The 27,749-nt window shown below is 44.3% G+C and overlaps 1 protein-coding gene across 7 annotated transcripts in view; it reads left to right on the forward strand.

Annotated features, from left to right (window-relative positions):
* RASSF7 (Ras association domain family member 7) overlaps positions 1-27,749 on the forward strand; it is a 232,830-nt gene that overhangs the window by 169,424 nt on the left and 35,657 nt on the right. Inside the window, exon 1 of one of the 7 annotated variants that reach the window (XM_056527107.1) lies at positions 26,484-26,628. The exons of the other annotated variants lie outside the window; for them this stretch is intronic. The gene's annotated coding sequence lies outside the window, so the exon portion shown is untranslated. Of the gene's footprint in view, positions 1-26,483; positions 26,629-27,749 lie in introns of those variants that run through there. 7 annotated transcript variants of the gene reach the window in all.

Genomic DNA, 27,749 nt, shown 5'->3' on the forward strand with positions numbered 1-27,749 from the left:
CTTGTACTATTATTACCCTGCCTATCCACGGGATAGCGGCGCTACCATTCAGGTGGTTAGCGGGAAAACCAGCCCTGGCATCACGAACATTTAGGGGTTAATACCATCTGCCCCATACACCTCACCTTCACACCCCATGGCTCACCACATGTGCAACCAAAAATCCTACTGGTTTGAATTTTTTATGACCATTGTATCAAGCAGCGCAACCAAATTGACAATTGTTAGAAACAACATTTTCACTTTGCTTGACCAAAGTTGCTGAATGCCAGCCTATACACATTGTAGAGCAGTGTTCACCAACCAGGGTGCCTCCAGCTGTTGCAGAAATACAACTCCCAGCATTCCCGGACAGCCATTGGGTTACCTAGGATTAGAAAAACAGAGCAAGCAGATTCTTTTTTTCAAAAGTAACAGCACCACTCCTGTCCTAAGGTTGTGTGTGGTATTGCAGGTCAGGTTTATTTAAATTAATGGAACCACATTGTAATATCACACACAACCTGAAGGCATTTGTGGTGCGTTTTATTTAAAGAAATTAGCTCAGTTTTTAATTTTTTTATTCTTGGCATACATTTTGAGAATTGTGTTTTTTCAGTGGGTTTCGATGACCATCTATTGTGTATGGTGGCATCCCAAATCTATTTTTTGTGGGGAATAAATGGACAACCATCTGATGTATATGGTGGTCTCCCAACTCTCTGTGGGGGAAAGGAGGATCAGGTATGTTGGATTTTAAGTGCTTGATCTTTTAGTTCTTTGGGGAGATAAGCTGCTGCCAGAAGAGTCTGGCAATGAGTTTCTACTCTTTCCTGCATGCTTGCCCAAGGGACAATTCCCTGACACATTCACATGCTCGTAACTACCGGCGGTTTCTCACTGAAGAAAATCCGCTGCAATCTTCGCTAGTATTCATTTCAATGGTTCCACTGGCAATCTGCAAGTCTACCACTATAGTGGACTGTCTGCAAAACCATACAAGTAAGTAGTGGCGTAACGCAAAGTGGATTTCCCTGTGAGTGAGCATATCCTAAAAGGGAATCCGTTTTAGGGCACCTAACGTAAGCAGCACTCCTCATTAACACTTGCTGGGTCATAGAGGTTGCCTGACTGCAACACATTTTATTACTAAACTCCTTTACTTGTCCTCTGTATAGGGCTGTCACCGAAATATAAGGGCTGATAGACTTTTTTTTTAAAGAGTACCTGTCACCAAACTAAACTTTTAATATATTGTTCCTTATGTTATTATAAGACACTTTTGCTATTTACTTGCTGTAAAAATTCTCAGCTTTTGTATGTTTTTAATGTGGTTGAAAAAACGGCCACTAGGTGGCTCTGTTCTGTTCCCTGTGCAAGTCAAACAGTTAGTTTGGTCTCCACCTGGACTTGCAGAAGTCCAAACTCAGGAAGTACAAGCAGGGGCATGGGAGGCACAGCTCTCGTAGGCTTCAGAGATGTCGTGCCTGCTGGGCAACGCCCACTTCCTCCTGTCGGGAGCTCAGACAATGTGAGCAAGGGGAAAGGTACGATACAGAGCTTTTTAAAGCTTTGAAAAAAATTTTAAGGGCAGGAGGGGGGTTAGGAGTAGTTAGGGAATATAATTCTGAGTTTAGAAAATATGGTTTGATGACAGGTACTCTTTAAATGTTTTGATGTTTCAATGTGTGAAATAATTTTCTGCTTTATACTATAATGTATTTGGTGCAGGGATCTGCTACATACACTTTGTTTGCCCTAATACCAGCACCGCATCCACCTCCTTGTCTGACTCACAGGCGTAAGGATGGCAGAGCTAGGCGCAGGGTGAATTCCTGGCATTCCTTTATAAGCAAACTCCCTTACTTCAAAGGGAGGGAAGCTGATTTTCCTCATATCTCCGATCACTGATGCACCCTGTGGCTTTGGAATTAAAGTTTAAAAATGTAGAGGTTGTACCAAGGTTTTTTGAGGTTATTTGTGCCAGTTAGCGTGCAATGCTTCCTTGTAGTGTCATAGGCATATGTGTGTGCAGTCATAACAATACCGGGTATATGGAGCAATCCCAAGTGCACATGAATTGTATCATAGTGGATTGATACCTGATGGCTTTCATTAGTAACTCCTAAAAACATGCACGCTTGAGTTAGCCGAGCGTGCATGTTTTCTTCACTTGAGAGAGTAGAATAAGGTGCTAGCAGACATGTCTGGTTACATCTTCTCTCCTAGAACAAAGGAACCAGCATGTTTAAAATTTGGGCTCAATGGGGGAGATTTACCAAAACCTTTGTAGAGGAATACAGTGGTCACTCAACATATGATGGTAATTCATTCCAAACGGACCATCGTATGTTGAGGAATCCGTGCAATGTAAAGTATAGGACAGTGGTCTACAACCTGCGGACGTACAGATGTTGCAAAACTACAACACCCAGCATGCCCGGACAGCCGTTGGCTGTCCGGGCATGCTGGGTGTTGTAGTTTTGCAACATCTGGAGGTCCGCAGGTTGAAGACCATTGTTAGAGGAAGTGTACTCACCTGTCCCCGCCGCTCTGGACTGTCACCGCTGCCCGGGATGTTGCCGTCCATCGCTGTCGCCATGTCCCCTAGATGTCCCAGACGCTCCGGCAAGGCCTCTGCTTCCCCGGCATCCGCGCTCTCCGTCGCCACCATCACGTCGCTACGCACGCCGCTCCTATTGGATGACAGGACGGCGTGCGCAGTGACGTGATGACGTCGATGGAGAGGGCCGACGATGCAGGGGATCCCGAAGAGGACACCCCGGAGCCCCGAGGACAGGTAAGAGACATCACAGGGCACCGTAAATGGCTATCCGGTGGCAGCTGAAGCAGTCAGCGCTGCCCGATAGCCATTTATGCGATGGCCCCGACATACAAAAGCATCGTATGTTGATGCTGCCTTCAACATGTGATGGCCTCTGAGAGGCCATCGCATGTTGAAATTATCGTATGTCTGGAACATTGTAGGTCGAGGGGTCACTGTAGTGGTGCAGTTGCCTATAGCAACCAATCAGATCGCTTCTTTCATCTTTGATTTTAATAAATCTCCCCCATTGTTTTTCTATCCCAGCTGTATAAGGGCGTAAAACAGACCAAACATAGTTACAAATAGAATACATTGGCCTATGGGTGTGCCGCAGTGTCTGTTTGCATGGTTTTTTATGGTATTGAGTTGTATACTGGCAGCAAAAAAAACATTAATGTGATGTGAATGGGGCCCTAAGTTGGCATTGCCTACAATAAATATCATACATCATTTAAGATCAGCATGGAAATGGTAACATAGGGGAAACTTACTCCTCTCCACAACTGTGAGAATTCTAATTAAAAAATGAACTCAAATAATAAATAAAGGAACAAGACCAAAACGATCTATTTCTGGTTTTCCATGTTGTTCTACATCATTAGTCGCATTAGTTGCCTGTTGGTGGCTTTGCCCATTTGCATTGGGAATTTATTATTCAGGGCGCACGTTTTCAGAAATGTAGTCAGCTAGTCCATGGGTTGCTGGGTATGTGGTGATTTGCGATGCTTGTCTCTGTTTATAGGCCACTGTATTTTATTTTGATGAATTGAGGGGGAACTAGAATTTTTATAGACCCAATTCACACATAAATATTTTAATGGTGCTGGGAATCTTTTAGTTCCAGTGATTGGGACCCTAAGCTTCCCTGCTTAACCCTATAAATGAATGAAGCACAGTAAGCCAAGTGCCAGATTACAAACCCACTGCACGGTGATACTCAAGACTGGCTCCAATCAACTTAAAGGGGTACTCCTGTGGACAACTTTTTCAGAAAGTTAAATGGATTTGTAAATTACTTCTATTTAAAAATCTTAATCCTTCCAGTACTTATTAGCAGCTGTATGCTACAGAGGAAATTCTTTTCTTTTTGAATTTCTTTTTTGTCTTGTCCACAGAGCTCTCTGCTGACACCTCTGTCCGTGTCAGGAACTGTCCAGAGTAGCATAGGTTTGCTATGAGGATTTTCTCCTGCTCTGAACAGTTCCTGATACGGGCATAAAGTGTAAGCAGAGAGCACTGTGGACAAGACAAACAAGAAAATAATTTCCTCTGTAGCATACAGCTGCTGATAAGTACTGGAAGGGTAAAGATTGTTTTAATAGAAGTAATTTACAAATCTGGCACCAGTTGATTTAAAAAATAAAAATAAAATGTTTACCACCGGAATATCCCTTTTTAAGTTTTGTCTCCCAATTCTCCTACAAGTATGTATATTCGGCATTGCCAAGGGTGCGTTCATTTGTGGCAGGTTCATTGTAGACATTTTAGTCACACAGAAAACGTATTCAATGAGGGTTGTTCTTCATCATGTGCGAGGATGACTACAAGCCCCATAGTGTAAATTGCATGGTCACAGAAATGTTTGCAACCAATTAGCTCTGCAGGAATTTTCCATAATGTGTAACTTATTAAAAACAACTTTTTGTCTTGACATGTGGATTGTTACCCTTGCAAAAGCCATACGTGTTCTTTTTCTTATCATCCATCATGGAGTCTCTCTCAATAAGTCTTCTTGGCTGGATTACAGCCTCCTCTAGTTTTACCATTCTATTCAAAGTAGGTGATGTCAGCAAAACAATTGTTGGAGGGTGCAGGGCTGCAGCGAGGAATGCTGCCGTCCTGACCCCATTAGTTGGCAGGGATGGTATTGGTGGCAAGTGTTTACACTATACTAGAGTGTATATTTAGATAACTTTTGTAGATAACCCCCAAGACGTACCGGTCCTAAAGGGTGGGCACAGAGTAAATATTTACATGCAAGTGGGAGTAGAAAATGATTAGGTAAAGGGGGGGGGGGGGTGCTCTGGAACTTGTAGTAGTTCAGCAGCAACATGATGACCACCAATAGCATGTTGGGGGAGGGGGGGTTGCTTGTTTTTGTTGTATGTTTTTTGTTATTAAACATAAAGATGCATTGAACTCAATAGAACGGAATGCTGGCAATTTCCGTTCAGTAACATTTTATGGCTGATTCTACAGCAGTATTTTTATTATTTACAGCTGATAATTTACTTTTTTTTTTTTACTTTTCTTGCCTGTGTTTTTGTCCTAAAAAGCTGGTTTACAAATTGCACAATAGTATTTTCTGTAGCAAATCGCTCAAACGATAAACCAAAAGGCTGAAAAATTTTAAAAAATTTTCGCGTTTTTCATGAAAATGTTTTTTAATATTTAAAAATACAGCTAAAAAAATCATTGTGGAGACAAGGTTTGTGGACATCTTACAGTTAATGGAGTACTGCAGTCTTAGACACTTATCCCCTATGCCCAGGACCCCCCACGATCTCCTGAACGGGGACCCGGCATTGCCACGGCTCTGTGTGGCTAATGCCCATGTCGTCTACCTCACTGAGGTCGATAACACGCCCCCCTCCATACAGCTCTATGGGAGAGGCGGGGATGAACGAACGCTGCATCTCCACCTCTCCCATAGAGATACATGGAGGGGGGGGTGTTGGCTGCGGCTGACATGAGAGAGCTGCGGCAGAGCCGGGGCCCTGTACAGGAGATCGTGGGGGTCCCAGCATTCAGACCCCCGTGATCAGACACTTCCTGCGGATAGGGGATAAGTTATATACCTCTGCAGATCTCCTTTAAGTCTTTTCTATGCGCTTCCATTTCTGACTTTGGCTTCAAAAAACCTCATTAAAAAATCTGAATGTGGGAACACACCCCACAACCTATTGATATATCTGTGCTATTTTGGTCACTCCCATGTATTCCTTCCCCCTGTGCTGGAGTCGTCACACCTGCAGATCAAAGTCAGAAGTCCTTTTATAGACCTGGTCCTCAGCCTCCCTCCCTCCCGGCCTTTCATCATGATCTGCTCTGATGCACAGAATGAGGCTTTCTACCTACAGGTGCATCCGAGAGAGCTATAAAACACCTCACAGTTCTCTTTCCAATCTTGTCTTCATTGAATATGTTGTCTAAAAATATACAATGGGAAACTGAACTTTACTAATCTTTACTTATGTGGATCATAACGTGCAGGTTATCCTTCTCGTTGGTGTATACCAAAAGTGCTGGTGGTATGGGACTATAGGCACCAGCATGAACAAGAACTGACCGTATGTACTTTGGCTACTAATCCTGTTGTTGTTTATTTTTAAAGCGACATTACTTTCAGGGCGCTTTACATATGATAAGGGAGGAAAGTACTTGTAAAAAATGCAAATACAATGAACGTGAAACAGGGTAAATGACAGAATGATACAGAGGGACCAAAAACAAAAGCTTTTATCTAATAGCCATATATCATATATATTCAAAGCTACACATTTTGGGAAAAATATGTCATGAATGGAAGGTTTGCTTTCCAGTAAGGTGTTTGCATTGTACAATGGAGCTCTATGTGAGTGAGTCGCAGAGCATGCAGCTGGATGCCTGGTCTTGTGAGATAACATGAGGTGCCATTCAGAAAGAAAGGCCAAGATTTATAGCGAACAATAAAAGTCTTTTACTGCAAAGCAGTGACTGGGGAATAAATCTAACTGGTTAAACATTCATCTGTATGGATTGAAGGATCGGCTCCCATCTCAATGTGCCTGTGGTATGTTTTTATAAGTGTCATGTCAGTGACTTATTAGAAACACGGATTATGTGGCTGGAACAGATAAACCTTAGTGTCTATTCACACGGCAGAATTTCTGCTTGCGGAATTCTGCCTTAAAGGTACGTACCTGGCAGACAGTAATGGACATGCTTAGGAAGGATCTGCGCTTGTCTTGGGGCTAAATGGCTATGTTGTGAGATAACCATAACACTGTGGCTAGCTTTTTGTGAACTTTGATTTCCTGTTTGACTTATCTTTTTTTGAATACAAATCCCACAATTCCATTTTCCTCCCTCCCACACATCAGCCACCCCACCCATTGAAAGAAAAGACCTGTGGTTTTCAATCAGGGTGCCTACAGCTGTTACATTAGTTACAGATTGATCCCTCTACCCATTGAAGCAGACAGGCTCCCTGTCATCAGCTGACTAGTGGGTCAGGTCTCGACCGCATTGCAAGCCTGGAAAAATCCGAGACAACAGTCTTTTTATGCTGGTAAAAATATATATTGGGGTGAAAATCACAGAAGAATTGTGAGAAAACCGTCACACACAGGTACAGACACTATATTAGGAACTACTCTAATTTTACAGCCCCTGTAGCATAGTCAAATAAAAAAAATTCCTGGAATACCCCTTTTAAATTAAAGCCCAAAGATTTCTATGGGTTTCAGCACTCCCATTCACATTTCTGAATTTCCGCTAGCGGAATTCCACAAGTGGAAATTCAGAAGTGTGAATGGGAGTGCAGAATCCCATAGAAGTCTATGGGCTTTAATTTGGGGCAGAATTCCACAATCAGAAATTCTGCTGTGTGAATAGACCCTTAGGCTAGGTTCACACTGTGGAATTTCTGGGCACAATTTCTGCCGGAGATCAATCCGGCGGCACTAGGACCGCGTGGCCTGCATTGCCATCCCCATAGATGTCAATGCATTTCTGAGCAGATCTCCCAAAAGATCCACCCAGAAATGCATTGCAGTCTATGGGGACGGCAATGCAGTCCACGGGGTCCTAGTGCTGCCGGCTCGATCTCCTGCAGAAATTCTGCCCAGAGATTCCGTAGTGTGAACCTAGCTAACGTGCATTTAATCTTAGTTGTGCCATACAAGGGCACTGATATTCTAGTTCAGGCTCATGTTAGGGCTGGGCGGTATGACCAAATCTGCGTATCACGGTATTTATGTAACTTTCGGCGGTTCCACGGTATATAACGGTATTTCCCCCCCTCCCCCAACAAAAATGAATTATCAGCCCAGCGCTGCCCCCATCGGGGTAAATACTCTCATGTCACCCGCTGCCCTCCTCGTGCTGTTTGTTCCCGCCACCAGCGCAGACACAGGGTAAACAAAATAAACTCACGCATGTTCCGACGTCGGCTTTACGCTAGGGACGGGAACGTCGGACAGCCATCAGCCTATCACCGGCCGCAGCGATGTTCCGCCCCGGCCAGTGTTAGGCTGAGCCCACTGTCATGTAAGAAGCTCTGGGCGGCTTCTTGCATGACAGTGGGCTCAGCCTATCAGCGGCCGAGGCGGAACATCGCTGCGGCCGGTGATAGGCTGACGGCTGTCCGACGTTCCATTCACTAGGAAGGAGATGAGGCCGGTACCGGACAAACGGAAGGTGAGAGAAAGTTTATTTTGTTTATTTTTTGCAGCCCGGGCATAGGGATACCACACAATATAGAGCAGTGGTCTTCAACCTGCCGACCTCCAGATGTTGCAAAACTACAACTCCCAGCATGCCCGGACAGCCAACGGCTGTCCGGGCATGCTGAGAGTTGTAGCTTTGCAACATCTAAAGGTCGGCAGGTTGAAGACCACTGGTACAGAGTGTCAGCGCTGGCGGCCACAACAAACATGAGGATGAGGAGGGCAGCGCATGCGGGTGACATATCAGTATTTACCCCGATGGGGACAGCGCTGGGCTGATAATTAATTGTGGGGCAGAACAGCGCTCGCGGGTGACTTGTGATTAGTTCCCTGATGTGGGGATAGCGCGGCGCTGGGCTCATTCATTCATTTCTAAGGGGGAGGGGACCAACCGGTATTGCGGTATGGGTTAAAATTCATATTGTGCAGCACAACAATGTCAGTATTCGGTGTGAATCGGTATACCGCCCAGCCGTAGCTCATGTATTCCAATCTAGGCATTAATGTATACATCCACTCTTAGGCGTAATTCACACAAAGATGTTTTATGCGGATACCAGTGTGTATTTTGCATAGAACCCTTTTACGATGGTTTTCAATGGGACTGTCAAATCTGCTGCATAAAAGTTACAGATCCATGGCAGGAATCGAAGAGTATGCCTCAGACTTCTGCCGCGGATTCCATTATAGATGTGCCCCTACACATTAGTGAGAAGTCCAGGGAAGGCAGTGGTGGGTGTTTAGGGACACTATGGCTGTGTAACATTTTATTTTGCTTTTCACACCGTATTCTGCACTTTGGTCCAAGATAAACCTATCTTAGTGGACAGTTGCAGGTTTAACTCTATGCAATCATTTCTATGAAATATATATAGTAAAAAGTACAGTATATACCCGCTATATGGTCAGGGTTACTACTTTGGTTTAATATATGATGTTATAACTGTAAAAATCGGCATCATGAAAGTAATCTCCTCGTGTATTCTGTTCTCAGAGGTAGAGAGCTACTTCATTGCCAAGTCCTCGTCCTTCATTCTGGCACATTGGTTTAATGGTTAATATGCGCTTTTCATGCTGAATGGGGGGGGGGGGGGAGGAGTGACCTTCCTAGTCCTACCCTTCTTATCAGCCTGGTATGTGCTCTGTAAGGATAAGGTCAGTAGCTGAGCCACAATGTGGGATAATGATTTCCAGTAGGTCCTGTCCACCCCCCTACCTTTTGGGATCAGATTCTGATTCAGCAGAACTATGTATGTTTAAGCTAGTAGTACATATTAGATTAAGCAGGACTGACTGATAACATGTGTATGGGGGGCATCTGAACCGTTCCCTGAGATCCTTTTATCTCGGAAGATCGACAAGGCTTATTTCTCTCTTCCTATTCTAATAAACATGCAAGCTCTGCTAATACTTAAAGGGGTATTCCGGGCAAAAATATTTTATCCCCTATCCAAAGGATTGATCGCGGGGGGCCAGCTGCTGAGACCCCCCCCCCCCCCCCCCCCCCCGCGATCTCCCTGCAGCACCCGCTGAATCTCCAGTTTCGGAAACATCCAGGTTCCCGGGACTGGAGACGTGGCGTCACGCCACGCCCCCTCCATTCATGCCTATGGGAGGGGGCGTGACGGTCGTCACGCCCCCTCCCATAGACATGAATGGAGGGGGCGTGGCGTGACGTCACGTCCAGTGGCATTGCTAGGGTTGGTGTCACCCGGTGCGGTAGAAAATGGTGTCACCCCCATACCTCCCCCCAGTAAGTTTTTAGCCTGTTGTGACAGACACCACTGTTGTAGCGCATTGTGAGAAATTCCAGTATAATAATCAGATATACCAGTTGCCACAGAATGGGAAAGTGTTAAAGAAGTTTTCACCATTGAAATATACAGCTCCCAGAATTACTTAAAGGGGTACTCCACTGGAAAACATTTACTTTTATATCAACTGGTGCCAGAAAGTTAAACAGATTTTTAAATTACTTCTATTTAAAATCTTAATACTTACAGTACTTATAAGCTGGTGTATGCTCCACAGGAAGTTGCGTAGTTCTTTCCAATCTGACCACAGTGCTATTTGCTGACACCTCTGTCCATGTCAGGAACTGTCCAGAGCAGGATAGGTTTGCTATGGGGATTTGCTCCTACTATGGACAGTTCTTGACATGGACAGAGGTGTCAGCACAGAGCACTGTGGTCAGACAGAAAAGAAATTAAAAAAGAAAATAACTTCCTGTGAATCGCTTATACAGCAGCTAATAAGTACTGGAAGGATTAAGATTTTTAAATAGAAGTAATTTACAAATCTGTTTAACTTTGTAGCACCAGTTGATTAAAAAAAATGTTTTCCAGTAGAGTACCCCTTTATGCAGTGGTGAGGTTATGCTGGGAGTTGTAATTTCACTGACCATAACTGTAGAACTGACAAGCGACTACAGCTCTGATAGGACATAGTGAGGAGAATACACAATGATATCAGTGACTACAGGTGACGTCTTCTCTATAGTGAGGAGAATACACAATGATATCAGTGATTACAGGTGACGTCTTCTTTATAGTCTTCCCTTATCTAATTCAGATGGTACATACCGCCTGGTCCAGCTAAAACTTCTGTCTGTAGAATGTGACGCCCAGACGTCTCCTCACTATGTCAGCGCATTCTCATCCTCTATATGAAAACAATTATTATAATAAACCTGCCAGACACAGTATCCTCTAAATATAATACTACTATACACTATACTCTTTGATTATAAACCTTCCATACACCATACCCACTGAATATAATACTACCACACACTGTACATTCTGAATATAATACCAACACATACTGAACACTCTGAATATAAATCTGCCACATACTGTACCCCTGAATATAATACCGCCACACACTGTACCCACTGAATATAATACTACCACACACTGTACATTCTGAATATAATACCAACACATACTGTACCCTCTGAATATAAATCTGCCACATACTGTACCCTCTGAATATAATACTACCATATACTGTACCCTCTGAATATAAATATGCCACTTACTGTACCCCTGAATATAATACTATCACATACTGTACCCCTGAATATAATACTATCACATACTGTACCCTCTGAATATAATACCAACACATACTGTACACTCTGAATATATTACTACCACCCACTGCGCCCTCTGAATATAATACTTAGAGATGAGCAAACTACAGTAAATTCAACTCGTCACAAACTTCTCGGCTCGGCAGTTGATGGCTTTTCCTGCATAAATTAGTTCAGCTTTCAGGTGCTCCCGTGGGCTGGAAAAGGTGGATATTGTCCTAGGAGAATCTTTCCTATGAATGTATCCACCTTTTCCAGCCCACCGGAGCACCTGAAGGCTGAACTAATTTACGCAGGATAAGTCATCAACTGCTGAGCCGACAAGTTCGTGACGAATCAAATTCACTGTAAGTTTGCTCATCTCTAATAATACTACCACAAACTGCGCCCTCTGAATATAATACTACCACCCACTGTGCCCTCTGAATATAACACTACCACAAACTGCGCCCTCTGAATATAATACTACCACAAACTGCGCCCTCTGAATATAACTTTGCCATACAGTGCACCCTCTGAATATAATACCACAACCGCAGTAACACCCCTCAACATCCGTTAGCTGATGCTATTACCACGGGAGGGGGGTATTGGTGGTGTTGCTAGTGGATGATCGGGGTGCTACTACTGGGGGGGGTGTTGCTGAAGGATGATGAGGGTGCTACTGGCCATCCCCCCTGGCAGTATCACCCCCATCATCCATCGGCAGGATCATCCTCCTGGCAGGAGCACCGCCATCATCCACCATCAGGATCTGCTGATGGAGGTGCTGCTGGGGGGGGGGGGTAGTTGGCGGATGATGAGGGTGCTACTGCCAGGGGGGGGGGGGGAGCATTAGGTAGACAGCAGTTCCCCCACATTAGGTAGGTAGCAGTTTCCCCACATTAGGCAGCATAGATTCCCCACATTTGGTACCAGTTTCCCCACATTAGGTAGCAATTTCCCCATATTAGGTAGCACAGATTCCCCACATTAGGTAGCAGTTTCCCCACATTCGGTAGCACAGATTCCCAACATTAGCTAGCATAGACTCCCCACATTAGGTAGCATATACTCCGCACATTAGGTAGCATATACTCCGCACATTAGGTAGCATAGACTCCCCACATTAGGTAGCATAGACTCCCCACATTAGGTAGCATAGACTCCCCACATTAGGCCGCAGGTTCCCTTGCAGGTTCCCCACAATGCGTCAAAGTCTCCCCACACACACATGCACACACACACAAAAAAAAAAACACATACAACACAGAGAGACACACACACAAACACACACAGTCACACACACACACACAGTCACACACAGAGTCACACACACAGTCACACAAACACACAGTCACACACACACACACACACACACACACAAACATAGATAGAGACAGACACACACACTCACCCATCCAGCGCAGCGATCCTTCTCACCGGGCGCAATGCGAGTGACGTAACTGACGTCCCCCTGCGCGGCCATGCGGTGTGACGTCAGGCCGGCGCAGACGTGGGAGCGGAGGCCGGGCACAGTACTGGTGAAGGTGAGGGGGGGTGTGATGACGGACGGGCGCACTGAAAGGGGGGGGGGGGGTTGCTGACGGACGGGCGCACTGAAAGGGGGGGGGGGTTGCTAATAGACGGGCGCACCGCACTCACAGCACAGGGGGTGTGTGCTGACGGATGGGAGGCCGGTCGGGCACATAGGGGGGTGTCAGTGTAGCTGGGGAGGGGGTGTGGGTGCTGCTGAGCGTCTTGGTGTCACCCCATTAGGTTGGTGTCACCCGGTGCGGGCTGCACCCCCCGCACCCGGGTCGCAACGCCACTGGTCACGTCCCCAGTCCCGGAAACCTGGAGATTTCTGAATCTAGAGACACGGGTGCTGCAGGGAGATTGCGGGGTGGGGGTATCAGCAGCGGGCCCCCCGTGATCAGACACCTTTATCCCCTATCCTTTGGATAGGGGATAAAATGTTTTTGCCCGGAATACCCCTTTAAAAGTTTTTTTTTTTTTTTTATTATTATAATTTTTTTTTTTTTTATCAAACAGATTTGTAAATTACTTCTAATAAAAAAAATCTTAATCCTTCCAGTACTTATTAGTGGCTGCATACTACAGAGAAAATTATTTTCTTTTTGAATTTCTTTTCTGTTTGACCATACTGCTCTCTGCTGACACCTCTGTCCATGTCAGGGACGGTCCAGAGCAGGAGAAAATCCCCATAGCAAACATATGCTGTTCTGGACAGTTCCTAAAATGGACAGATGGGTCAGCAGAGAGCACTGTGGTCGCAACAGAAAAGAAATCCAAAAAGAAAAGAATTTCTTCTGTAGTATACAGCCGCTTATAAGTACTGGAAGGATTAAAAATTTATAGAAGTAATTTATAAATCTGTTTAAGTTTCTGCCACCAGTTGATTAAAAAAAATTAAAAAAATTCCACCGGAGTACCCCTTCCCAAAAAACATGCACAGACCCCTATACTCTTCAAACACATTGACCAAACACGCTGACCATCTAATATATGGCAACCTCCCGATTCTCCCCAGACAGCAGGAGGAAAACTAAGATTTGTGGATATTGTACAGTGAAGATTAACAGCAGATGCTACAAAAATGTTACTTTATCTGCAGCTGAATATCTATTGACCAGCTTACTGGGTACCTAAAGCTTTACAGAACTTTTTGTTAAAGGGTATTCCAGGCAAAAACTTTTTTTTTTATATATCAACTGGCTCCGGAAAGTTAAACAGATTTGTAAATTACTTCTATTAATAAATCTTAATCCTTCCAATAGTTATTAGCTTCTGAAGTTTTCTGTCTAACTGCTCAATGATGATGTCAAGTCCCGGGAGCTGTGCATGATGGGAGAATACCCCTTGCATGATGGGAGAATATCCCCATAGGAGCTGGACAGCTCCCGGGACGTGAGTCATCAGAAAGCAGTTAGACAGAAAACAGCAACTCAACTTCAGAAGCTAATAACTATTGGAAGGATTAAGATTTTTTAATAGAAGTAATTTACAAATCTGTTTAACTTTCTGGAGCCAGTTGATATATAAAAAAAAGTTTTTGCCTGGAATACCCCTTTAAGCATTGAGGGCTCTGCTGGTTCATGTCATCACGGCTCTGCTCTCCTCAGAGAATGGTGAGATCGCTGTATGGAATCCCAAATGCCCTTTTGGATTTTAAACCAAAACGAATCTTCTGCAAATCCCCAGCAGAAATCCAAAGTTCCAAAGTATGTGTTGGATTTTTATAAAATTTTTAAACATGGCCTTGGGTATCTGATTTTCATTGGAAAAGATATCCTCAAGGGACAGGGACATAATACTCCCCCTTTATAAAGCATTGGTACGGCCTCACCTGGAATATGCTGTTCAGTTTTGGTCGCCTGTACATAAAAGGGACACTGTGGAGCTGGAAAGGGTGCAGAGACGCGCGACGAAACGAATATGGGGCTTGGAACATCTTAGCTATGAGGAGCGATTAAAGGAGTTACAATTGTTTAGTCTTGAGAAGAGACATTTAAGGGGGGATATGATAAACGTATATTAATGGCCCATACAAAAAATATGGAGAAAAACTGTTCCAGGTTAAACCCCCCCAAAGGACGTGGGGGCACTCCCTCTGTCTGGAGAAGAAAAAGTTTAGTCTCAATGGGGCGACACGCCTTCTTTACCCTGAGGACTGTGAATTTATGGAACAGTCTACCTCAGGAACTGGTCAAAGCAGGAACAATTAACAGCTTTAAAACAGGATTAGATACATTCCTGGAACAAAATAACATTAATGCTTATGAAGAAATATAAAATCCCATCCCTTCCCCAATATCGCGCCACACCCCTACCCCTTAATTCCCTGGTTGAACTTGATGGACGTATGTCTTTTTTCGACCGTACTAACTATGTAACTATATGTAAATTAGGCTGGAAATATTCTGTGTAAATAGTAAGTGGCAAAAACTAACAGCCATGTGAATGTCCTCTTTGGAAATCTCTTCCTAATGCACTAAATTCAGTCTAACATCAAAAAAAGTCCACCAAAACCCATTATGGGGTCCCCAACCCTGTAACCTAATGCAAACTTGATTAACCATATACTGGGCACAAGTTTTACGGCTTCTTCCGAATTTATGTAGAAATTCTTAAATACACTTAAAGCTATGTTCACACAGTGGACTTTCTGAGCGAAATTCTGCCCAAATATTCTTCCCAGAAATTCCGCTACAACGCTGACATGTACAAGATGTAAACCATTCCCTTTTATATTCTTATAGCTTGTATAGAGTACTATAAGCACAGTAACAAGCAATAATGATATTAATAAAGGGACTGATAAAGTATGAGTGGGTATCACAGAATACTAACAGGTCTATTGACCAAAAGTACCAATCACAGAATTGTAGACCATTAAAATATAACTTTTATTATTAGGGTACCACAAAAACAATGGCCTCTTTAGAGGCCTGTGGAAAATGAAAGAAGCAATCTGATTGGTTGCTATGGGCAACTGCACCACTCTCCCTCTGCACAGGTTTTGATAAATCTCCCCTAATAAGAATAAATCCAAAATAGAACTTCTATTCAAACTGGTGAAACAATCACCACACAAAAGTGTTGATACAAGATGTGACTGATAAAGCACATAACACAGATCACATCGGCCTCTCGAGGGTCCACATAAAAGTACCAATCAAGATATAACCAATTTAAATAAGTATACAGATATGTGGCTATCAAACCCTATCCCCAGATGACCCTGGGGAGGGACAACAGGGGGGCCGGGGTCGGGAGCCTATAACTCCCTACACTAATCCCTATTATGGGCCCTAACCCTAGGCGGAATTGTCGCCCTAAGGACGGTCCCGCACCGGAACCTCCTATTCTATGCTGTCCACTCCCTACGTAGGACTAGCTAACTAACTAATTAACCGGCTGCCTCTCTATCCGGGCAAAGCCCTAAACACTAAGTGTGATGATATACACAATAGTGAATAAGGGGTATGGAATGGCCACTGAAAGATACTGATGGTGTATAGTGTAAATAAATGAATGCACTCTTCTAATATATTGCTGTTAGTAATGCACATATGTATATGCCAGTGGATGCATACATACAAAGAAAAGCAGCTATAAGCAAAGCACATATGAGAGTATGCAATGAAATTAGATATACGCCAACAGAAAGCATAACATGTACAGCAGACTCGGCCATACAGATAAGCAGCAGGAACTATGCCTCAACCTCATGCCTAACACCATATGCATAGCAAAGCCAAGAAAGCAAAGAAGGCAGGCACACTAACAGTTGTAATATGTCTGTATACACCAGCTGGGCAATAATATGTTAGCTAGTACTACACCCTCCAAATTAACTGTATGTAAGAGGGTGTCTAAGATAACACACAATCTGTATACTCCTCTAGATAGCTGCCCCATAGATATGAACAGTCAGAACTCTCAACGCGTTTCTCCCATCACGGTCATCAGGAGAGTTGATAAGATAAAGATGACAATGTGGCTCAAACCCCCGGCGTTCCCCTGTATGGAGATCCCATCTCGAGTGGCGGCCCGGTGTGGGACCGTCCTTCTTAGAGTGACAATTCCGCCTAGGGTTAGGGCCGTTAATAGGGATTAGTGTAGGGAGTTACAGACTCCCGGCCCCCCTGTTGTCCCTCCCCGGGGTCATCTGGGGATAGGGTTTGATAGCCACATATCTGTATACTTATTTAAATTGGTTAGATCTTGATTGGTACTTTTATGTGGACCCTCGAGAGGCCGATGTGATCTGTGTTATGTGCTTTATCAGTCACATCTTGTATCAACACTTTTGTGTGGTGATTGTTTCACCAGTTTGAATATAAGTTCTATTTTGGATTTATTCTTATTGTTTTTGTGGTACCCTATTTTTATGGGCTCGTAATAAAATGTGTATTTTAATGGTCTACAATTCTGTGATTGGTAAAGTATGAGTGAGGCAGCGCCTCCGAAACTTCACACTTGACGTGGCTATGGATCAGCTCTTTGCTTCTAGTGGTGTCTCCAGGTGCCTATTTTGTGCCCGTGTATGTTTGAGTAATGCACCAAATTCCCAGGTGTGTTGCCTGAAATCGTCCGGACTAGTGAAATGAAGTATTAAATGTAGACAGCAGGAAGATGGATGTCAAGGCGAGTGTTTGTGTTAAAGGTTCTCAGATAAGAGATTTTCTACAACACCTTTTCTGACTACTAAGAGAGTTTACTAAACAAACAATAGTGGAGTTGAACTCTGAATGCTTACTCAGCAGGCATGGGAAGTGTTCGACTATCTTATACTTCACCTTTCAAACATGGTGAAGTATATAGGAATAATATACACTGTTCAATAAAATAAAGGGAACACTTAAACAACACAATGTAACTCCAAGTCAATGACACTTCTGTGAAATCACACTGTCCACTCAGGAAGCAACACTGATTGACAATCAATTTCACATGCTGTTGTGCAAATGGAACAGACAACAGGTGGAAATTATAGGCAATTAGCAAGTCACCCACAATAAAGGAGTGGTTCTGCAGGTGGTGACCACAGACCACTTCTCAGTACCTATGCTTCCTGGCTGATGTTTTGGTCACTTTTGAATGCTGGTGGTGCTTTCACTCTAGTGGTAGCATGAGACGGAGTCTACAACCCACACAAGTGGCTCAGGTAGTGCAGCTCATCCAGGATGGCACATCAATGCGAGCTGTGGCAAGAAGGTTTGCTGTGTCTGTCAGCGTAGTGTCCAGAGCATGGAGGCGCTACCAGGATACAGGCCAGTACTTCAAGAGATGTGAAGGAGGATGTAGGAGGGCAACAACCCAGCAGCAGGACCGCTACCTTCGCCTTTGTGCAAGGAGAAGCAGAAGGTAAATGTAAAACGACCTCCAGCAAGCCACAAATGTGTATGTGTCCACTCAAACGGTAAGAAACAGACTCCATGAGGGTGGTATGAGGGCCTGACGTCCACAGGTGTTGGTTGTGCTTACAGCCCAACACCGTGCAGGACGTTTGGCATTTGCCAGAGAACACCAACATTGGCAAATTCACCACTGGCGCCCTGTGCTCTTCACAGATGAAAGCAGGTTCACACTGAGCACGTGACAGACATGGTAGAGTCTGGAGTTGCTGTGGAGAACGTTCTGCTGCCTGCAACATCCTCCAGCATGACCTGTTTGGCGGTGGGCCAGTAATGGTGTGGGGTGGAATTTCTTTGGGGGATTGCACAGCCCTCCATGTGCTTGCCAGAGGTAGCCTGACTGCCATTAGATACTGAGATGAGATCTTCAGACCCCTTGTGAGACCATATGCTGGTGCAGTTGGCCCTGGGTTCCTCCTAATGAAAGACAATGCTAGACCTCATGCTTGGATGTATAGGGAGAGGTATAAGCAGTAGAAAGAGAGAAGTGCTCATGTACAGAACACTGGTGAGACCTCATTTGGAGTATTGTGCGCAGTACTGGAGGCCGTATCTCCAGAAGGATATAGATACTCTAGAGAGTTCAAAGAAGAGCTACTAAACTAGTACATGGATTGCAGGATAAAACTTACCAGGAAAGGTTAAAGGACCTTAACATGTATAGCTTGGAATAAAGAAGAGACAGAGGGGATATGATAGAGACTTTTAAATACATAAAGGGAAGCAACACGGTAAAGGAGGAGAGCATATTTAAAAGAACAAAAACTACCACAAGAGGACATTAGTTTTAAATTAGAGGGGCAAAGGTTTAAAAGTAATATGAGGAAGTATTACTTTACTGAGAGAGTAGTGGATGCATGGAATAGCCTTCCTGCAGAAGTGGTCGCTGCAAATACAGGGAAGGAGTTTAAGCATGCATGGGATAAGCATAACGCTATCCTTCATATAAGATAGGACCAGGGACTATGCATAGTATTCAGATTATTGGGCAGACTAGATGGGCCAAATGGTTCTTATCTGCCGACACATTCTATGTTTCTATGATCTTAGGAAGGTCCTATACAGTTTAAACATCCTAATAACCTTTTGCACATAGCTTATATTCACTAAACATACATAATTAAAGGGGTACTCTGGTGGGAAACGTTTTATTTTATTTATTAATTTTTTTTTTAAATCGACTGGTGCCAGAAAGTTAAACAGATTTGTAAATTATCTGTATCGAAGGGAGCTCGGCACCGCTCTCTGTATCTGAAAAGGACGGGAAAGGCTAGGACCCTTGATTGCTTCTCCCCTTGCAACTGCTGGAGGTACATACAGGTGCTACCACGCTGATAGACAATATGAAATTCCAGTAAAGAAGAAGCGGAGCACTCACCAGACCTTGAATGCAGATGGATTTTATTGACTGATTCGATCAAAGGCACCTCAGGGGGGGAAAAGGTGGTACAGACAGGGGAGTGTGACTTAGAGACGCGGGGGTATCCTCTCGGTGACGGACCGTTGCGCGCCGAAGTGCTTCTCCAGACCGGTCTGGAGAAGCGCTTCGGCGCGCAACTGTCCGTCACCGAGAGGATACCCCCGCTTCTCTAAGTCACACTCCCCTGTCTGTACCACCTTTTCACCCCCTGATGTGCCTTTGATCGAATCGGTCAATAAAACCATCTGCATTCAAGGTCTGGTGAGTGCTCCGCTTCTTCTTCTTTACTGAGATTTGTAAATTACTTCTATTAAAAAATCTTAATCCTTTCAATAATTAGCAGCTGTTGAAGTTGAGTTGTTGTTTTCTGTCTGGCAACAGTGCTCTCTGCTGACATATCTGCTTGTCTCAGGAACTGCACAGAGTAGAATAGGTTTGCTATGGGAATTTGCTTCTAAACTGGGCGGTTCCCGAGACAGGTGTCATCAGAGAGAACCTAGACAGAAAAGAACAACTCAACTTCAGAAGCTCATAAGTACTGAAAGGATGAAGATTTTTTAATAGAAGTAATTTACAAATCTGTTTAACTTTCTGGAGCCAGTTGATGTATAAACAAAAAAAAAGTTTTTTTTTTTCCTGGATAACCCCTTTAACTTTCTGACACCAGTTGATAAAAAATAAATAACTAAAAATTCCACCGGAGTACCCCTTTAATGTTCTATAGAAATCATAAAAATGACCTAGGGGGATCCTGCAGGAGAGCCCTGTGGACTTAAGGAACTCTACCTGAGAGGACTTTAGGTACTGTACAGAACTGTATTCTGTACTGGGACACGACAGTGTTATCTTGGTGTTCCCTTTATTTTTTTGAGAAGTGTACTTAGTTAGAAAGTATAGAAAAATCCTTAGAGGGGTACTGCAGCCAGAATTAACTTGCAATGAAATAAATGGACCATGTGCCATCTAGAGGTAGACAACACGCGCTCCTGACTGAGCGGGACGGCATCCCGTTCAGGAGATCGTGGGGGTCACAGTGGTCGGACCCACTGTGATCAGCTATTTATCCCAGGGGGTTAAAGGGGTTGTGCGCTGCCCTAATTTTCGGAGCTCCGCTCACAGCGTCCGGAAGTTCATTACTCCGAATGCTGTGTGCGGGTTTCCGTGTTCGCGGCCGCCGGGCGTGACGTCACGCTCGGCCCCTCGCACGCCCCCTCGGGACGTCACGCCCGCCCCCTCTACCAAAGTCTATGGGAAGGGGGCGCGCCCCCTTCCCATAGACTTTCGTTGAGGGGCCGGGTGAGACGTCACGAGGGGCCGGGCGTGATTTCACGCCCGGCGGCAGCGAACACAGAAGCCCGCACACAGCATTCGGAGTAATGAACTTCCGGACGCTGTGAGCGGAGCTTCGAAAGTCAGGGCAGCGCACAACCCCTTTAAGTTTTTTAATTCTGGCTGCAGTACCCCTTTAAGCTGCCTTACTAATGTCTTTTGAGTTTGTTACGATGTATCATTGCAGCAGACAGGCAATTTGGCCCATAGAGCTGGACTGGTTAGAATTACATATACCTCTTACTAAGAGCTGGGATTGCAGTCTATGAATGGAAGCAAGAATGTTCACATTCACTGACAGCAAAACAGTATCTTGAAAATGGTGAGAAATGAATGTACAAAGTAGATCAGAAAGTTGTAACCCTTCCTTACACAGTGATTTAAAGTGTACCTAGAATGTAAACACACTTGAGATGCGTGTCAGCAGGTTGGTGGGGGTCCACATGTTGAGCCCCTTACAGATGGGTAGAAGAACTTGGCTGAGTCTTGTGCAGCTTTGTTTCTGCTCTGCTCTCCTTGGAAAGCCTAGTGTGCAGTGTGTGGACCCAATAATGCTGTGTTCACACTTCCGGAATGTCCACACGGAAAATCTGTGCGGGTGCCGGCATAATATGTAGGCACTAGGACCACATGGGAATGTGTCCTCTCATAGGCTGCTATGCAGTCTCTGCACAAAGAGTGAACACATTAATTCTTTGTGCGGACATGGAAATCTGGCATGAAAATTGCGCTGTGTGTACATGGCGGCAGAATCCCATTGAATTCAACGGAACTTTGCTGCAGCGGAATCTTTGTGCCAGATTTCAATGAAATTCCGACATATGAACATGGGCTGAGAGTCACAAATGGGTCAGAAGTTTAGGGCCACTATATTTATTTTATATAAAAAGAAAACCTCTTCAAATTTGCTGAACTCCACAAATTAGTTTTAGAAATGATGAATATCTATGCCATAAATGTTTTAGTTTTAGGTGTTTCTCCCCCCCCCCCCTTTTGGAGATTTTTTTTTTTTGGTGTGGATATTACAAATACAATAGTACTATTCATCTCTTGTCGAAATAAAAGTTTTCCCGACAGTGTCTTGGAACCGTATTGTCCCCCCACACAAAAGACCCTTTTAGTGTCTGATACAAGATAAGGGAGGGAGGGGGTCTAGGTATTTGGGTAAAGGGGGTTGGGGATACATGTTGATGCCAAATTAAGAAAGGAAGTAAAAGGGAACAAAATAGCCTGAACAGAATATTTAGCAACAAAATAAAATTTCAATTGGGACTAGTTGGGCGCCCTCTTATCTGCTGGTGGAGGCTTTCAGCAGTGTATCCTTGAGTAAAACCATCCACCCGAGAGTTACGTAGATAAAAGGCCAGTCACCAGCTCTGTTTATTTTACTATATATGACAATAGATGGATCACTTTCTTTATGTTCTCAAAATGCTCTCACGCTGACTGACAACTATTCCAATCCACATTCCTATCTGGTACTTTCTCGGTGTTTTGACACTGTCTGTTTAAGTCAGGAAGCTTGTCATTCGAGATCAGAAACGTCAAGATATATCACAATAGGGTGAAATCTTAATCCTGAGTATCGGCCTCATTACAATAACAATAACATTCCCATACTTGCTCTCACTGAGAAAGCATTGTAGCTTTTTTTTCTGGGGTGGTGCAGGCTCTTTATTGTGAAGACCACTATAGACCTGAGGTCATATAATGAAGTGAATGGCAGAAAAGTCCCATTGGTAAGTATCACTGATATATTCCCAACATCATGAGATGTTATCGCTCCTATTTGCACAGTCTGAATGTCCCTTGCATTGACTTGATTGGACAGCTATGGTGGATCATGCAAAGTTGGATAAAAATCTATTTTAATCTTCTATATTGAAGGCATTTTATGCCCATATACCATGACATTATGGTTGTTGATGTCTGCTGTTTCCCCTTCACTGTTCTTCTCCCTGCAGAGCAGTCTCAGGCTTGTGCAGCGCCAAATGAATGGGGTTGGCTGCAGTTCTCTGCACAGCTGGGTGCCCGGACCTGAAGTACCAGTGGGCAGGGAACAATTTAGAAGGGGTCACAGCACTATTCCAGCAATGTGTGCCCTTCATTTTCATAGGTTGGACCACTACAAATCATGAAGATTACAGGCCTCCCTCATCTTTTTAAGTGGGAGAACTTGCACAATTGGTGGCTGACTAAATACTTTTTTTTCCCCCCACTGTACCTCCTTGCCAAGGGGACCGACGGGAACACTTTTCTCACTATTCCTGCCGGCAAGAATATCTCCCGGGGATGGTGAAGAAGAAAATGTTAACATATATATAATGCGTTACCACAATCAGGTTCCATTTAATGTAGATTTTACATGATCCTATCATCCGACAATATAGTTAAAGGAGAACTCCAGAATATAAAAATTTACCCCCATACTGCCAGCAGTAAAAAAAATAAAGATGTACATACCTTCCTCCGCCCCCCTGGGGCCTCCAGTAACAGTCTCCGGTCTCCGCTGCGAACCTCTTCCTGGTTGCCGGTGGTCGGCGAGTCATACTGCGCTCAGCCAATCACCGGCCGCAGTTAAGTCCCGGCTCAGCCAGCGATAGGCTGAGCGTCAGTGTGACGTTTTCAGCCCCGGCAGCAGGTGCCGGTGTAGTGAAGAATTTTGTGTCTTGAAGCGTTCTCACATTGCCGCTCAGCCTATCGCTGGCCGAGTCGGGACTTCACTGCAGCCGGTGATTGGCTGAGTGCAGTATGACTCGCCGACCACCAGCAACCAGGAAGAGGATCGCGGCGGAGACCGGAGCTGGTTACCGACAGTATGGAGGACAATTTTTTTATTCTGGAGTTCTCCTTTAATTTTGCGGTTGTATACAAACCTTGCACCTAGAGCAGTGCTATAAAAACAAATGTTGTTTCCATTGTTGTCACTATACTGTAGCAAGGTAGCAGCATTGATACCCACCTTGAATATGATGACTTATCTGGTAAGAGCATGGATTATAACGTGAGTACATATGTATATAAATAGACGTGTATGTTTGGTATACTGTAGGTTTCTGGGATCAAAAACCTTTGGCAGGAATATCAATGTCTACCCAATTTATACTGTGGGCCAGAAGAAGTAAGTTCCACCAGGTCTCCGGAAAAAATACTTGTGACTGTCTAAAATATCACTACAAGTTACCGGCCGTGCGTGCTCCGCAGGTACACTGATTTAGGGAAGCTGCAGGTAAAATAACCCAGCCCTTCTGTTTCAAGACAATGGCTCTTTATAATAGTGCCAGAGGGTGGAACAGGTATGCTGCCAAAAGTAAGCAATATTTCGTAGATATTCTAGAGTGTCTTTATTTTTATTTTGTTTTGTAACAGGTAGTTAATAAAAACACAAACAAGTGTAATAATAAAGGGTACCAGAAATCTGATCTACTCCAGTGCAGCCTTTCAGTTTGGCAGATACAGGAGGCTTTGTTGGTCACTATATTATGTGATAAAATATATATGAACTAGTAGAATCTGCTTCTAGTGCATTGGTACTAATAGATCCCACTATTAAAGCTGCCTCGCCCTTTATAATCTTCTAGGGGGGCAGCAATACTGTGAAAGCTGCTCTGGACTATAGTTGTATATGCATTAGATGACTTGTCTAGTACTGATCCCAAGTTGCTCAACATTTAGAAGTGAATTCATTCTATATATAAACTGTACATGGTGTTCAAAGGGGATTGTGTCCTTTAAATACGTAGGTGTACATGTGCTTATGTTTATTTTACTCCACTTGTCATTCTTGCTTTCCTCACATATTGGCAGCCTATGATGTAAAGTGCAATCCAGCAAAAGTTGACTTTTCTTAGATAGATGGAAACTGTAATTCATAGGTTTTTTGTCTCTGAGCTTGAAAATGTGATTTTTCAAATTTAAAACAATGTTCACACGGAGGTGACTTCAAAGTATGTGTACAATAGGAGCCGTACAGATAGTGGCGGTCCGTACTCTGCACAACCTGTTTTTCAGGCTTCACTTGGAGGGCTATGATTACAGAAAGAATTCACAAGTTGTATCAGATCTAACCTCTCATTGACTTCTTTTAGGCCTTCCAAATGTGAAACTTTCCATCGTGAGTCTTGAAGTAGATGACGAAGGTGTTGCGTGTTCATTTGTCACCTAGCGAGTATAGATGGCGACACTTCAGTAACTGCTGAAGAGCACTTGTCTGTCACTAAGTGTTGTGTAGATTTCCGAAGATTGCTGGCCATGTTAGCTTTGGCCTTTTATACATGCTGCTGCACCCAAACTTGGTGCACAAACATTTTGTAAATGCTTCTAGGACTATAAAACCCCCATTGTTTGTCCATCAGATCAGATTATTTTGACCATTGTCTAAGCTGACAGACTGGTAAGGGTGAAAGGTTTATCTCTTTAACACCCTAATATATCATCTAGCAAACCTAGAAGTGCAGCGTACATAAAGAGCAGGTTTCTGGAGGTATGTGAAATAAGTGGAGAAATTCCTATGGACTTCCTGTAGGGCTCAGTTAGTTTGGTCTCCTCCCAGCCTGGCAGGAGACCAAACTCAGGAAGTGCAATTCGGGCATGGCGAGGCACAGCTCTCGCAGGCTTCAGTGACGTCGTGCCTGCTGTGAAACTCCCACTTTCTCCTGCTGGTATTGTGAGCAAACCCTATAGCTAGCCATAGACGTTAGATGTGTAAATGGAAAAAAGAAAAAAAAATATATATAGTGGCACTCACAATGTCATCAGTAAAAACAGTCCTTTATTCTCATCTCAAACCAGTTTGCCCATTCTCCTCTCAACTCTGACATCAACAAGGTATTTTTGTTCACATGACTGCCACTCAATAGATATTTTCTCCTTTTTTTTCCTCTGTAAATCTAGAGATTGTGTGTGTGTGTGTGTGTGTGTGTGTGTGTGTAAAAAAAAAAAATCCCTGTAGATCAGCAGTTTCTGAAATACGGAGACCAGCCCATTTGGTAGAAACAGTAATGCCCCAAGTCCCTTAAATCCCCTTTCTTACCCATTCTGATGCGCTTTTTGATCTTCAGAAAGTTGTCTTTACCATGTCTACATGCCTAAATGCATTTAGTTGCTGCCATGTGATCGTCTGATTAGCTATTTGTGTTAACAAGAAATTATATCTAATAAAATGGCCAGTGAGTGTATAGCCCTATGATCCTGTCAGTTCATGCCATTAGTCTGAAATTAAATTTACATATAAAAAATAAAAATGCCATTGCTTACACTTAACCGTAAAACATAGCGTACGGCAGATTCTTCCTGAGCACTCGGGTGCAGAAAGTGTGACCTCACTGTGAGTGTTCACTCAGATCATGACAGCGTAGTGCAGCGTGACCAGTGTGTCTGAATAGCTTTCCTCTGACTGTGTCCTGCCTATACAAATAATCATAGGTGCTCTAATGTTACTGTTGTCACATGACCTGCACACGCTCCGTTGTTGTTGACAGATGATGAGGTAACAGGAAGTTTTTTTACCTCACTGACACCCTGGAGACTTTCCAGCAGTACAGATGTTATCAGTGAGCAGCATAGCAACCGAAAAACACCGTGACCCTGAGCTGTTCTACAAAAAATCGGAAAAGTTCTGTTTTGGGGTGAGTAGCATAGTCTCCGCATGGGTTACTTTATTGTAGCCCAGTGGTTCTCGAACTTTTTTGCTGTACAACTCCCTTAGTATACAGTGGTACCTCAAGTTACAATATTAATTGGTTCCAGGATGACCATTGTATGTTGAAACCATTGTATGTTGAGACCAGAACTCTATGGAAACCTGGTAATCTGTTCTAAAGGCACAAAAATGTCATCCAAAAATAGGAAAAAGGGAGAATTAAAGAAAAATAAGTACTGTATATACTCGAGTATAAGCCGAGTTTTTCAGCACGATTTTTCGTGCTGAAAACACCCCCCTCGCTTATACTCGAGTGAACTCTCCACCCGCAGTGGTCTTCAACCTGCGGACCTCCAGAGGTTTCAAAACTGCAACTCCCAGCAAGCCCGGGCAGCCATCGGCTGTCCGGGCTTGCTGGGAGTTGTAGTTTTGAAACCTCCGGAGGTCCGCAGGTTGAAGACCACTGCGGCCTTCGACATCATCCAGCCCCCTCTTACCCCCTTTAGTTCTGTACAGTACTCACCTCCGCTCGGCGCTGGTCCGGTGCCGCAGGACTGTCCGGAGAGGAGGTGGTCCGGTGGGATAGTGGTTCCGGGCTGCTATCTTCACCGGGGAGGCCTCTTCTAAGCGCTTCGGGCCCGGCCCCAGAATAGTCACGTTGCCTTGACAACGACGCAGAGGTACGTTCATTGCCAACGTACTTCTGCGTCATTGTCAAGGCAACGCCTCTATTCCGGTCCGGAAGCGCGGAGAAGAGGCGCCCCCAGTGAAGATAGCAGCCCGGAACCACTATCCCACCGGACCACCTCCTCTCCGGACAGTCCTGCAGGACCGGACCAGCGCCGAGCGGAGGTGAGTACTGTACAGAACTAAAGGGGGGTGAGAGGGGGCTGGATGATGTCGAAGGCCGCAGTGGTCTTCAACCTGCGGACCTCCGGAGGTTTCAAAACTACAACTCCCAGCAAGCCCGGACAGCCGATGGCTGCCCGGGCTTGCTGGGAGTTGTAGTTTTGAAACCTCTGGAGGTCCGCAGGTTGAAGACCACTGCGGGCGGATGATGACAAGAGGATGATGAAGGGGGGGGGGTGGGATGATGAAGGGGGGGGG

This window comes from Hyla sarda, chromosome 6, assembly GCF_029499605.1.
Source record: "Hyla sarda isolate aHylSar1 chromosome 6, aHylSar1.hap1, whole genome shotgun sequence".
Lineage (NCBI taxonomy): Eukaryota > Metazoa > Chordata > Amphibia > Anura > Hylidae > Hyla > Hyla sarda.